The sequence below is a fragment of the Anabas testudineus genome, chromosome 17 (assembly GCF_900324465.2).
Source record: "Anabas testudineus chromosome 17, fAnaTes1.2, whole genome shotgun sequence".
NCBI classification, from domain to species: domain Eukaryota; kingdom Metazoa; phylum Chordata; class Actinopteri; order Anabantiformes; family Anabantidae; genus Anabas; species Anabas testudineus.
Window position 1 is genome coordinate 3,158,014 of NC_046626.1, and position 12,261 is coordinate 3,170,274.

Below are 12,261 nucleotides of genomic sequence, written 5' to 3' on the forward strand. Positions count from 1 at the left end.
GGATAATAAAGTGACCTTTTTGCTTTTATTAACGTTGAAGTGATAGCACAGATAGCTTCTGGACAACACGTGTAGAACGTAGACATGGAGGTTAAGCTACAGATACAAGCTATGGTCTAAGTTTCATATGCGATTAGTGGGGTGGAGTGCACATGCGTGCACTTTTAGGGCAGCTGTGGCTCAGGAGGTAGAGCAGGTGCCTACAAATCATGGGATTGCTGCTTCGATTTCTGGCTCTTCCTGTCACATGTTCTTGGGCAAGATACTGAACCCTAACTTGTGAAAAAATATTTAAAAAGGTCAGGCTTAAATTAGATAGTTGCTATTGTTCTCTTAAAAAATACTCATATTTACAGATGGGTTTGGTCCTAGTTGAGGGGATCAAGTGGCTCAGATATGCAAGGCAAACAGTCTGATTTTTCAGATCACCCTTTACACAACAGTAAGACTATATAATATTTTGATCAAAAATAAAAATATAATTTTGGACCTTAAACATCCCAATTTTGGCAATTGCTCTGAGCAAGACACACATAGCATATATGCATGCCAAACCATGGGGGGTTATCTGAACAGATCACGGATCAACTGATCGAGTGATCATCTGTTATGCAAGTAAAACATTTACAGTAAGTACAGTAAATGTCTATACATGTCTCTGAAATGCAGGTGACCTACAGTACAACATGAGATATTAAGTTCTGTGTTTAATTTTGGACTGGACCTGAATGCTTACTGTGTAGACACACACAGTGACAAAGTTGCTGCTGTTGATGTCTTTCTTTGTAGTAATAAAGGGAAAAGTCACTACAGATCAAAACAAAGTTTCTATAGGGAGATAGGAGAGATGGAAGATGAAGGTCAGAAGCAGCAGAGACATGCCTGTCTATCCTACCAGATGACCTGTTTTGAAAGTTGAGTTTAGAATGTTTGAGTGTTTCTGTAGCTTGTTATTTTGCAGAAATGTCACTCTAATGTTGGACATCTGCTTCACTGCGACCAATGTACTTAGATACAGCTAACTGTATGGGACTGTTGGCTTTTCTTTGCAAAGAAATTTAAGCATCCAGGTCCAGTCCAAACTTACAAAATACAGAACTGTTTGAGCTCTCTTCAGAGTCAATTTATATTTGTATTTATCCACCACAATTGTGTTAGAAGATTTGGAAGCCTGCCACCGGTTGAGAAGCTGATCACAGTGACTTATGCTTTTTTACTCAAGGTTGTAGGAGAAACTAGCCTTGACTTACGGCAACTACTATGTTTAAGATATTGCAGCATTGACGGTGAGGGGGCTATGGGGAACCAGAGCAGGTAAGCAGACCACAGTTAAAAAAGTTACATGACACTCCATGTAATGTAGACTTGACAGTGCCAATTGTTGTTCAAATGAGAACTAAATGCAGACTAAAAAAGATAAAAACACACACACTAACCAATTACTGATTATTCAATAGATCAAGACTCTGACTCTGACTCTGAGGACAGCTTTGTTGACAGTCATCCTCCAACATGCAAAGCATGCAGAGAACAGAGACATAAAGAACAGAGAAAACAACAAGCTGAAATAAGGACAACTGACTATTTATGCCGGTGAACTAGGCATGAGAGGAAAAAGACATAGACTGTAGCAAAGGTGGACAGGGACCCAAATGTGACTCTAGAATATGGTAGCCCATGGAGGTGAAGAATGATAGGATGGCCAGAAGAAGGTGAGCTTCATAGGCGCAGGCCACACAGGTAACCCAGATAACACACACAATGCACACAGACAAATAGACCCAACTGTTCACTAAAGTATGTGATTTTACAATGCACACAATGCACAATAGTGGTTCGATTTCATAGTGATTTATGAAAATGTGAAATCCTATCCAAAAACATGGCTCTATTACATAAATGTCTATAAAACATACTTGGAAGATAATGTCATTTTGAGAATAGTTGTATTAACACGTAACAGTAATGACTACCTACATTTACCCACAATCTACACATACCGTTGTCTGTACATAAGAGAGGAGAAACACTTCATAGATCACCACTTAGCTTTTACAATTTATGCATACACACACACTCTCACAACAGGCAGACATGACTTGACTTATGACTCACTGCTTTGAACATTACATATCTTATAGGGTCAGATAGTGCTGAAGATGTAGATTATGAGAGAAAATAGATGTAAAATGATGACAATCTATTGTGCCATGTATGTATTGGACGAGGCAGGTTTCTGTGTTTTCTTCAGTCTATTATACACAGTAGTAGTCATTGTTTAGAGGAGACCTTTTAAAGGTGATTAACCGAGATACATCATCTTTTAGCATTGATCATGTAGAGTACTGATGCTGTTGAGACATTTGTGATGTTTGGTGTGACATGTAGCTCACATGGTAGAACAGCTGTCTCTAAACCCCAGGGTCAATAGTTCAACTCCCTGGTTCCTCCCAGTTACATGTCTTGGACAAAACACCACCACCCCACAGTAGCACCGTCATGTACTACTACTACAGCTGTCCAAACAACAATTTCCCCAAGGAGGTCAATAAAGTTTGTTGTTATCATTATTTGTTTTAACTTGACTATATATAGGAAATGTAGTTTATTTGTCAACTAAAATGGTACAGCTGATCCAGTCTATCTCTAGGCAACACAGTGGACACAAAGGCAGCTGCAAAACCAGCATTCCAGTTTTGTTACTCTAACTGTTCTGTGTATCTGCTCTCCTAACCTTTTCCCCACTTGTTGATATTGCAGACATGCATGTGTGCCTCTGGCATCTCCTTACAGTGGCTGGCACACACCGAAGCTGGTCATCTTGAGACTTACTGCTGTGTAGGACGTCAAAGCACCAGGTTTAGTCTTGTGAATTTTCTTTTGTTTCCAGTTTTTCCTTCTGTGCTTCTCTTAAACTTAATTCATGCATGAATCCTGTGACTGAAACTTGTGCAGTTCAGTACACTAGTTCAGCCAGTAGTGCAGCTTTAACCTGTCAATAAATAGGTGAAAGGGAGAGATTTGCACAATATTGCAACACTGGTCTTTCCCTGGATTAAGTCTCATTTCAAGGCAGGCAACCAAATCCTCCCTGGCTGGTCTGTTCATCTCTCAGACTTCAAGGTATGGTTGTCAATTTGTCTCCATCTGCCAACTCCAGCACCTCACTGCTCATTGGATCTTCAACATTGTGATGAAACAAAAATATACACATATCAATATTAATATCTTCTTCTTCTCTTTCCTTTTTCTTCTTGTATAGCGCCAATTCACAACAGAAGTTAAGGTTTAAGGCCTTACAGAACATAATTAAATAAAAAATGATACTGAAACCCCAACAATCCCATTTGAGCAAGCTTTAGGCAACAGTGGAGAGGAAAAACACCCTTTAGAGGAAGAAACCTCCAGCAGAACCAGGCTCATAGTGGGCAGCCATCTGCCTCGACCAGTTGGGGTTAGTGGAAAGAGAAGAGAGAAAAGAACAGAAGGCAACAACAACAACAAGCAGCAAGAACATTGGACAGGTTAACTGGATTCTGGAGATGTACAGCTTCAGGCCGAGGATACCTGCAGAAAAGTACAGAGGGAGGGAGACAGAGAGGAGGAAGCACAACTACAGGAGAGAGAAGACACAAAGTTAATCCTGTGCAATGGTGGACTTGCATTGATATAGGATAAAGGAGAGAGGAGAGGAGCTCAGTTTGTCAGTAGAGTTCCCCCAGCAGACTAACCTATAGCAGCATAGCTAAGAGATGGTTCAGAGTCACCTGATTCATCTCTAACTATAAGCTTTATAAAAAAGGAAGGTTTTAAGTCTAGTCTTAAATGTGGAGAGGGCGTCTGCCTCACAAACCTGAACTAGGAGCTGGTTCCACAGGAGAGGGGCTTGATAGCTAAAGGCTCTGCCTCCCATTGTATATTTGGAAACTCTAGGAACCACAAGTAAACCTGCAGTCTGAGAACGTAAAGTTCTGCTTGAAAGATATGGAACTATGAGTTCTTTGAGATAAGATGGAGCCTGATTATTAAGTGATTTATAAGTGAGGAAAAGAATTTTAAATTCAATTCTGGATTCTTTTGGCTTTTCCCATCAGGGGTCACCACCATCCTTCTACCCTCACACCAGCCAACATCATGTCCTCTGTTATAACATCCATATATCTCCTCCTTGGTCGTCCTCTTGCCTGGCAGCTCCATTTCCAACATCCTTCTACCAATATTTACATTTAGCAGATGCTTTTATCCAAAGCGACTTACAAGTAGGGTACAAGGATAGGCAAGGTAAGCGTGAGGAGGTCTTGCCTAAGGACCCCTACTGGTTGTAGTCCACAGCTGGGATTTGAACCCTCCAACATGGGAGGCAGTGATGTTACCACTACACTAACCAACCGCAACATATTCACTATCCCTCCTCTGCACATTCCAAACCATCTCAGTCTGGTCTCTGACTTTGTTGCTCATTCCTTATTCTGTCTAACCTCGTCACTCCTAAGGAGAACCTCAACGTCTTCATCTCTGCCTCTTTTCTCTTTCTTACTGCTACTGTCTCTAACCCACAGAGCAGAGCTGGTCTCACCACTGTACACCTTTCCTTTGAGTCATGCTGACACTCTTCTGTCACACAACACTCCTGACACTTTCCTCCACCAGCTCCAACCCGCATGCACTCGCCTCTTCACCTCTTACATATCAATATTAATATATTTGAATTTGTGTATATGTGGATATAATGCTGGGGAAGATACAGAAATTGGTTTCTGTGCTCCTTGGAAAGTAGGAAATAAATGGTTTCACTAATCTTAAAGATGTGAATTTTGTGTGAGCACCATCTAGTGGACAAACGTACACATGTCAAAGATACTGGGCATTTAAATGGAGATAAATGCATGAGGTGCATTTTGATTGAATGTTTTACTTCTTGTGTTGGTAGTTTATATCAAATCCATACTGGATACAAAAATATTTTTTTCTTCGCTGCTAAACTGCTTGAGAAGGTTTAATAAGGCAGTATTATTTTCTCTTGCGCAAGGGAGTGTTAACACATCAGCAAAACAACTGACAGTGACACTTAAAGTACCTAACACATACAATTAATTCAATTCAATTTTATTTGTGTAGCGCTTTTTACAATTGACATTGTAAAGCAGCTTTACACAACCAAAGAAACTATGGAAGTTTACATAAACAGTGAATGTGTATGAATCATAATAATCGGATTGTCCCTGATGAGCAAGCCGAGGGCGACAGTGGCAAGGAAAAACTCCCTGAGAAGGCAACAGGAAGAAACCTTGAGAGGAACCAGACAAAACAGGGTACCCATCCTCATATGGGTGATTACATGCTATGTCTTATGCAGCAGGCTATCCAGCATAATAGTTAATGTCTTTAAGTTAATGTGGAGTCCAGCTAGTTATTGCAGGCTCTGGTAGACTTGTTCCAGTCCTGGACTATCGAGCATCGAGTCGAGACCTCCGAGAAACAGCTTTCGACGTCCGCTGAGGCCAGGACCGAGGACGTAGCGTGTAACCAACCCCATACGCATCCCATACAGACCATACGGGGGATCCAAGCGACAAGATCTCCGACCAGAAGTTAGGCACCAGGATGAGTCAGACAGGTCCAGAGGGCAAAGGGTGGAACGACGTGTAGCTCGATAGAGACAGGAAGAGGGAAAGAGAGAGAGGGAGAGGGAAAGGAGAGAAGAAGAGAGGCGAGAACAGAAGAGGAGAGATAACAGTTAGGCATGATCACAGTCAAATAATTTATGAGGTTAATGTATATTTAGTAAAGAGTGCAGCAGGGACTCCAGCAGGACTAACTATGACAGCCTAACTAAGGGTGAGCCAGAAGGAAACCCCAACATGAGGGTTCCCTGGGATGTAGAGCAACCAAACACTTCACCATCAACAAACATGAATAATCAATGAGAGTGGGGAAGACACCATCTAAACATACCAGTTCACCATAATGATCTACATCCATGAGTCTTTCCCTAAGGCAAATCTATTTACAAAAATGCCTGACTAAATAAATAGGTTTTTAGCCTAGAATTAAATAACGAGACTGTGTCTGAGTCTCAAATGCTATTTGGAAGGCTATTCCAAAACATTTCATGATACCAGGTACTGACAAGCAGCCTGCATCCTTTGATTGAAGTAGGCGTAGCGGATCATAAGGCACTAGCAGTATAGTCAGATACTGTGGCGCGAGACCATTTAATAGTTTAAATGTCAAAAGTAGCATTTTAAATAAATGCAAAATTTCACAGGGAGCCATTGAAGTGTAGATAAGATAGGGGTGATGTGCTCGTATCTTCTGTTCTAGTGAGGACTCTCACTGCTGCATTCTGAACTAACTGAAGCTTGTTTATCCACTTAGTTGAACAACCCCACAGAAAGGCATTACAGTAGTCCAACCTAGAGGTGATGAAAGCATTGACAAATTTTTCTGCATCATTTAGTGACAAAATATTCCTGCAATATTTCTGAGGTGAAAGAAAGCTGTCCTGGTGATATTATCTACATGAGCTTCAAACGAAAGACTGCAATCTAGAATCACACCAAGGTTTTTTACTGTTGCACTAGATGTAACAGGAAGGCCATCTAGAGTTACGTGTGATCAAATCTTGCTTCTAGCTCCATGTGATCCTATGACTAGTACTTCCGTCATATCAGGATTAAGCAGTAGGAAGTTAGCATCCAGTTTCGTATATCCTTTACACATTGTTCAACTTCATAAAGCTGTTTGATCTTCTCTGGTTTTGATGAAACGTATAACTGTGTGTCGTCAGCATAACAATGAAAGTTAATACCATGCTTACAGATCATGTTGCCCAGAGGAAGCATGTAGACGGGAAAAAACAGTGGGCCTAAAACTGAACCCTGTGGAACACCAAACTCCACTGGAGAGCATGTGGAGTAATCTATTGATCTACATAGTGATAATGATCAGTCAAATAGGATCTAAGCCAGGAGAGTGCTGTTCCCTTAGTTCCTACAACATTTTCTAATCTGTGAAGGAGAATACTACGGTCAATGGTGTCAAAAGCTGCACTGAGGTAGAGTAGCACAAGCATAGTGACGCTACCCTGATCAGAGGCCAATAAGAGGTCATTTACTACTTTAGCAAGTGCTGTCTCTGTACTGTGATGAGGCCTAAATCCAGACTGATAGAGTTTGTGTATGTTATTTCTATGTAGATACGAGCATACCTGTCCTGCTACTATCTTTTCGAGAATCTTGGAGATAAAGGGGATGTTTGATATCGGCCTGTAATTTCACAGCTGACAAGGGTCAAGATCAGGTTTCTTAATTAGCTGTTTAATAACTGCTAAGTTTTTGGAACATACCCACTGTTGAGTGAAGAATTAATTATTTTCAGCAAGGGTTCTATTATTTCTGGCACTATCTGTTTTAGAAAGTGTTTCGGTATAGGGTCTAATGTACAAGTTGATGATTTTGCAGAAGAGATGAGTGAAATTAGTTCATTCTCTTCAAGGAGAGTAAAGTATTCTAGGTACTGATCTGCAGTGGTTATCTTATCATCTACACCAATTGAGTTGTCTGGTTTTAAAGCCTGAATTTTATGCCTTATATTTACAATTTGTTATTGAAAAAGTTCATGAAGTCCTCACTACTGCACAACGTTGTTGTGGAGATATCTGCAGTGGTCTTCTTTCTAGTTAATTTGGCTACCGAATTAAATAAAAATCTAGGGTTGTTTTTATTGTTTTCTGTAAGAGTGGAGAGATCTAGCTACACTAAGAGCTTTTTTCACCTCACACATCATGAAGGTCCTGGAGAGACTGGTTCTGACTCATTTTAGACCTCAGGTTGAGACATCATGTAGTAGTAGATGATGCTATTGTCTACCTGCTCCAGCGAGCTCTCTCACACCTGGACAAGGCAAACAGCACTGTGAGGATCACATTCTTTGATTTCTCCAGTGCCTTTAACACTAGAACTGCTGACTTTTCGGGTCATACCTAGAACCCGGTAGTGTGGTCAAATGACCACCTGGCCCCCTGTGGACAGCTGCTTTTATTATGTAAAGACGGTCGTTACCGACACAAGTCGTGGTGGGGGCAGATGGGGGGAGGGTTGTCGCTGACTGAAGAGGAATGGAGGCCGGCTGAAGCTCTGCCTCACCTAGACAACTTATGGAGAGATCCACACACATGTTGTTTTTTTTCCCAAAGCGGGATGACAAGTCGTCTTTGGTGCTTTATGCGTTGGTCACATAACACATACATAAAACTAACGAACGCATCCACACAGTGAGACACCGAGTGGGACCGGACACCGTAACACGCCGTCGAAGCAGTTCTCCAAAGCAGGGCGACAAGTTATCTTTGTCTCTAAACTGGGTGCAGTTCTCCAGAGCAGTGTTATGATGCCAATGTTACAGTGATGACATTATTTCATGGAGAACTGTTGCACATTTCCCACTTCTGAATGGTGAATGGCCTGATTTGGGCCATCAGGTGGGCCATTCAACCCATGGGTCAGTGACCCACCTGATTTCCATGTCTGTAGATGTGACCACCAAAAGACCCATAGAAACAGACCAACGAATAAAGAACCGAGTTTAGAGACAAAGACAACTTGTCGTCCCTCTTTGGAGAACTGCTTCAACGGCGTGTTACGGTGTCCGGTCCCGCTCCGTGTCACACTGTTATTATTATTGTTATTATTGTTATTATTCAGAAACATGTATGTGTTATGTGACCAACAAATAAAGCACCCGGTTTCCGTGTCACACTCTTTTTATAAAAACCTACACCCCCTCCGTCACATTGTAAATGTGTCACAACGTATTTGTCTCAGTGACACATGCATTTGTTTCGTCCTGTTATTCCAAGTAAGCAGCTGTCACACATACAACTGAATAACTCTGGGTCCTGTCCTGGCTCTGGAGTCCTGACTTCGAGCCCCCACAGGTACATGTGGGTGCTGGGGGCGCGGGGCATGGAAGGCCCGCCCACTTTCATTCAACAGCTGCACAGGAAAAAAGGCAACGAAGGAGCAAGAGCTTCGAAATCAATCCCCCACACCTAGTCCTGGAAAAAGAGCCATGTGCCAGGTGAAGCACTGCTGCACTGTGAACCTCATGACCAAGAGATGTGCTGGTTGCTGTAGGTTCACATGTGAACAGTGGATCAAGCAGAATCCCGTTGAACTATTTCTAACAAGAACACCTCCTTATTACTCCTTTTATTTATTTTAGATTGTCGTATTTTTGCAATGTAACACTATAACAGTAGCTACCTGCAGTACACTACAGGTTCTGTTCTTACTTTGTTAAAAGGATAGTGTCCGGCTGGTTAGTGTAGTGGTAACATCACCACCTCCCATGTGGGACACTGGGGTTCAAATCCCAGCTGTGGTCCACCACCAGTAGGTGTCCTACTCATTGTACCCTACTTGTGAGTCACTTTTTTTAATATGATAATTTTCAACTGGAGAACTGCACCCAGTTTAGAGACAAAGACAACTTGTCGTCCCTCTTTGGAGAACTGCTTTGACGGCGTGTTACGATGTCCGGTCCCGCTCCGTGTCACACTGAGTGGATGTGTTCATTAGTTCTATGTATTTGTTATGTGAGGAACGGATAAAGCACCAAAGATAACTTGTCATCCCGCTTTGGAAAAAAAACAACAACAACATGTGTGTGGATGTCTCCATAAGATGTCTTGGTGAGGCAGAGCTTCAGCCGGCCTCCCTTCCTCTTGTGGTGAGTCAGCGACAACCCTCCCCCCATCTGCCCCCACCCCGACGTGTGCCGGTAACGACCGTCTTTACATAATAAAAGCAGCTGTCCACAGGGGGCCAGGTGGTCATTTGACCACACTGCCGGGCTTCTAGGTATATTGTCATTTGACTGGTCTGGAACCTTTAGAGCAGGTGGTGGAGAGGAGAATGCTGCACAAACTGCTGAGCATCATGGAGAACAGCTCACATCCTCTCCACAGCCCACTTGTCAAACAGCGGAGCAGTTTTAGTCAGAGACTTCTTCAGCTCCGCTGTGACAAGGAAAGGTACAGGAAGTCATTTGTGCCAAAACCATCAGCCTGTACAATGACTCCCTGACAGAGAGTCAGTGTCCACACTGATAGTTTAACAATGTGTAACTTAGTCACTTAGTCACTAAATTCTAGTTCTACAGTGTGTTTTGTTGTTATTACTGTGTATACTGTCTGTTATTCTTTTACTGTGTTTCGTGTATTGTTGTGTAGATTATGTTACTCAATGTTCAATGTTTTTGTGTGTAATGGCTGCTGCTACACCAAAATTTCCCCTTGGGGATCAATAAAGTATCTATCTATCTATCTATAGTTCAGGATGCTCTCCTTCCATGCTATCTGAAATACTAACAATTTAGTTTGGCGCCATTTACGTTCTAATTTTCGAGCAATCTATTTTAAAGTGTGCCTGTCATCATTATATCAGGGAGCGAGTTTCTTATCTCTAATGACTTTTCTTTTAACTGGTGCTACGTTATCTAAGGTATAACGTAATGACGACTCTACTCCCCACTGATTTACTCCTAGCGATTCCAGGATGGACAGTAATGCTGTTCTTAGAGGGTCTTCTGGATTCTCAAAGTGAATATTAAAATCTCCAGCAATTAACGTTTTTCCTACAGAAATGACTAGGTTTGAGAGGAAATCTGCAAATTCACAATGTTGGACTGTGGCTCCATCTACTAGCAAAAACTCTCTTCTATGTGACAGCCAAGTCCTGCGTGCTCGTTTATGAAGGAATAGAGATGAAGTTTCGGTCTCAAGTTATATTTTTATTTAACAATCAATTAATATAATAAATGAATGTTAAAAGTAAAAATGAATAAATGAATAAAGCATATAGAGCTCTGGGTCTTGATCTTCCTATCCCTGACAAACAACAAGGTGTGTCAGTTCACAAGGTCTGACTATCTGTCCCTGACCCAGTCCATTTGTAATAAACAATCATTTGCATAGACATCTGAGCAATCTTCATCCTGGTTGGTCTGCAGATCTGACTCCCTCGACTTTTTCATCCATTGTAGCATTATCTGGCTCCTTGACCTTCACCATCATCCGTCATTGGTCCAACTGCTGCTCTCCCATCTGTTGTTATCGGATTCCTTGTAGCTGTAGCCTTTCATCCTCAGCTGCCAGTTCCCGAGATAACTCCTGGACTCTGAAACATAAATACAAAAGACACCTTGTTCCTAGGTCCCTCCGGACCATGTCACTCCCATACCTTGTAGCTTAATTGTAACCATCTCTCGTAACATTCACCATATGCTTATCAGTTGTTTTTCACATGGTGGTTGCCTCTGCTCATCAACACTGAGGTGTCTTAAGTGCTTTTTCATTAACTCTGCAGTAAATAATGGTTAACAGTAAATCATACCTGTGCATACTACTCTTGTCTTTATAAAACATGCTATTTAACTATTAATGTTAGATGAGTACAATTAAAGTATTAAGCAACCACTACTGCTAAATGAGTACAAGCGAAAACATTGGCTAAGCATCACATCTTATCATATATTTACAAGAGTAGGGCCCTGGGGGTCTGTAAATGATAATTAGCGAGATCGGCTGAGCAGACTTTATATTTGTATCTACACTTGTTATGTTACTATAGAGAACTTCAAAAGCTTTAAATTTGTGAACATGTTTTTGTACATAGTCAAATTATCATTGTAAATAACTGCAATGCCACTTCCTCTACCAGTCAGACGAGGCAGGTGAATGAAGCTGTATCCAGGAGGAGTTGCTTCTTTTAAAGCTACATACTCATTCTGTTTAATCCAGGTTTCTGGTAAACAGAGTATATCAAACTCCTGATCTGTGGTAGTTTCATTAACAGTAAGAGCTTTAGATGTAAGAGACCTAATATTTAACAGTCTTAACGTCAGATCAGAGGTAAATGGTAAATGGTCTGCACTTATATAGCGCTTTTCTACCTAGATGGTACTCAAAGCGCTTTACACTGCGTCTCATTCACCTATTCACACACACACACACACACACCAATGGCAGAGCTGCTATGCAGCTGGCTAGGTGCTGGCTACACAATCAGTGTGCTCTGAATTTCAGGTCTCTGTGTTAATTAAATTACTGTAATAGATTTTCTGGGTTCTTCTAACTTTTTATTTACCTCGGGGAACAGACACAGTCTCAATATGTTGAACCCTGAGTGACGACTCTGTACAGCTAGAAGAAGCTTGGATTAGCCTATTTGTCTGCTCCTTGGTCTGGGCTCTGGGTAG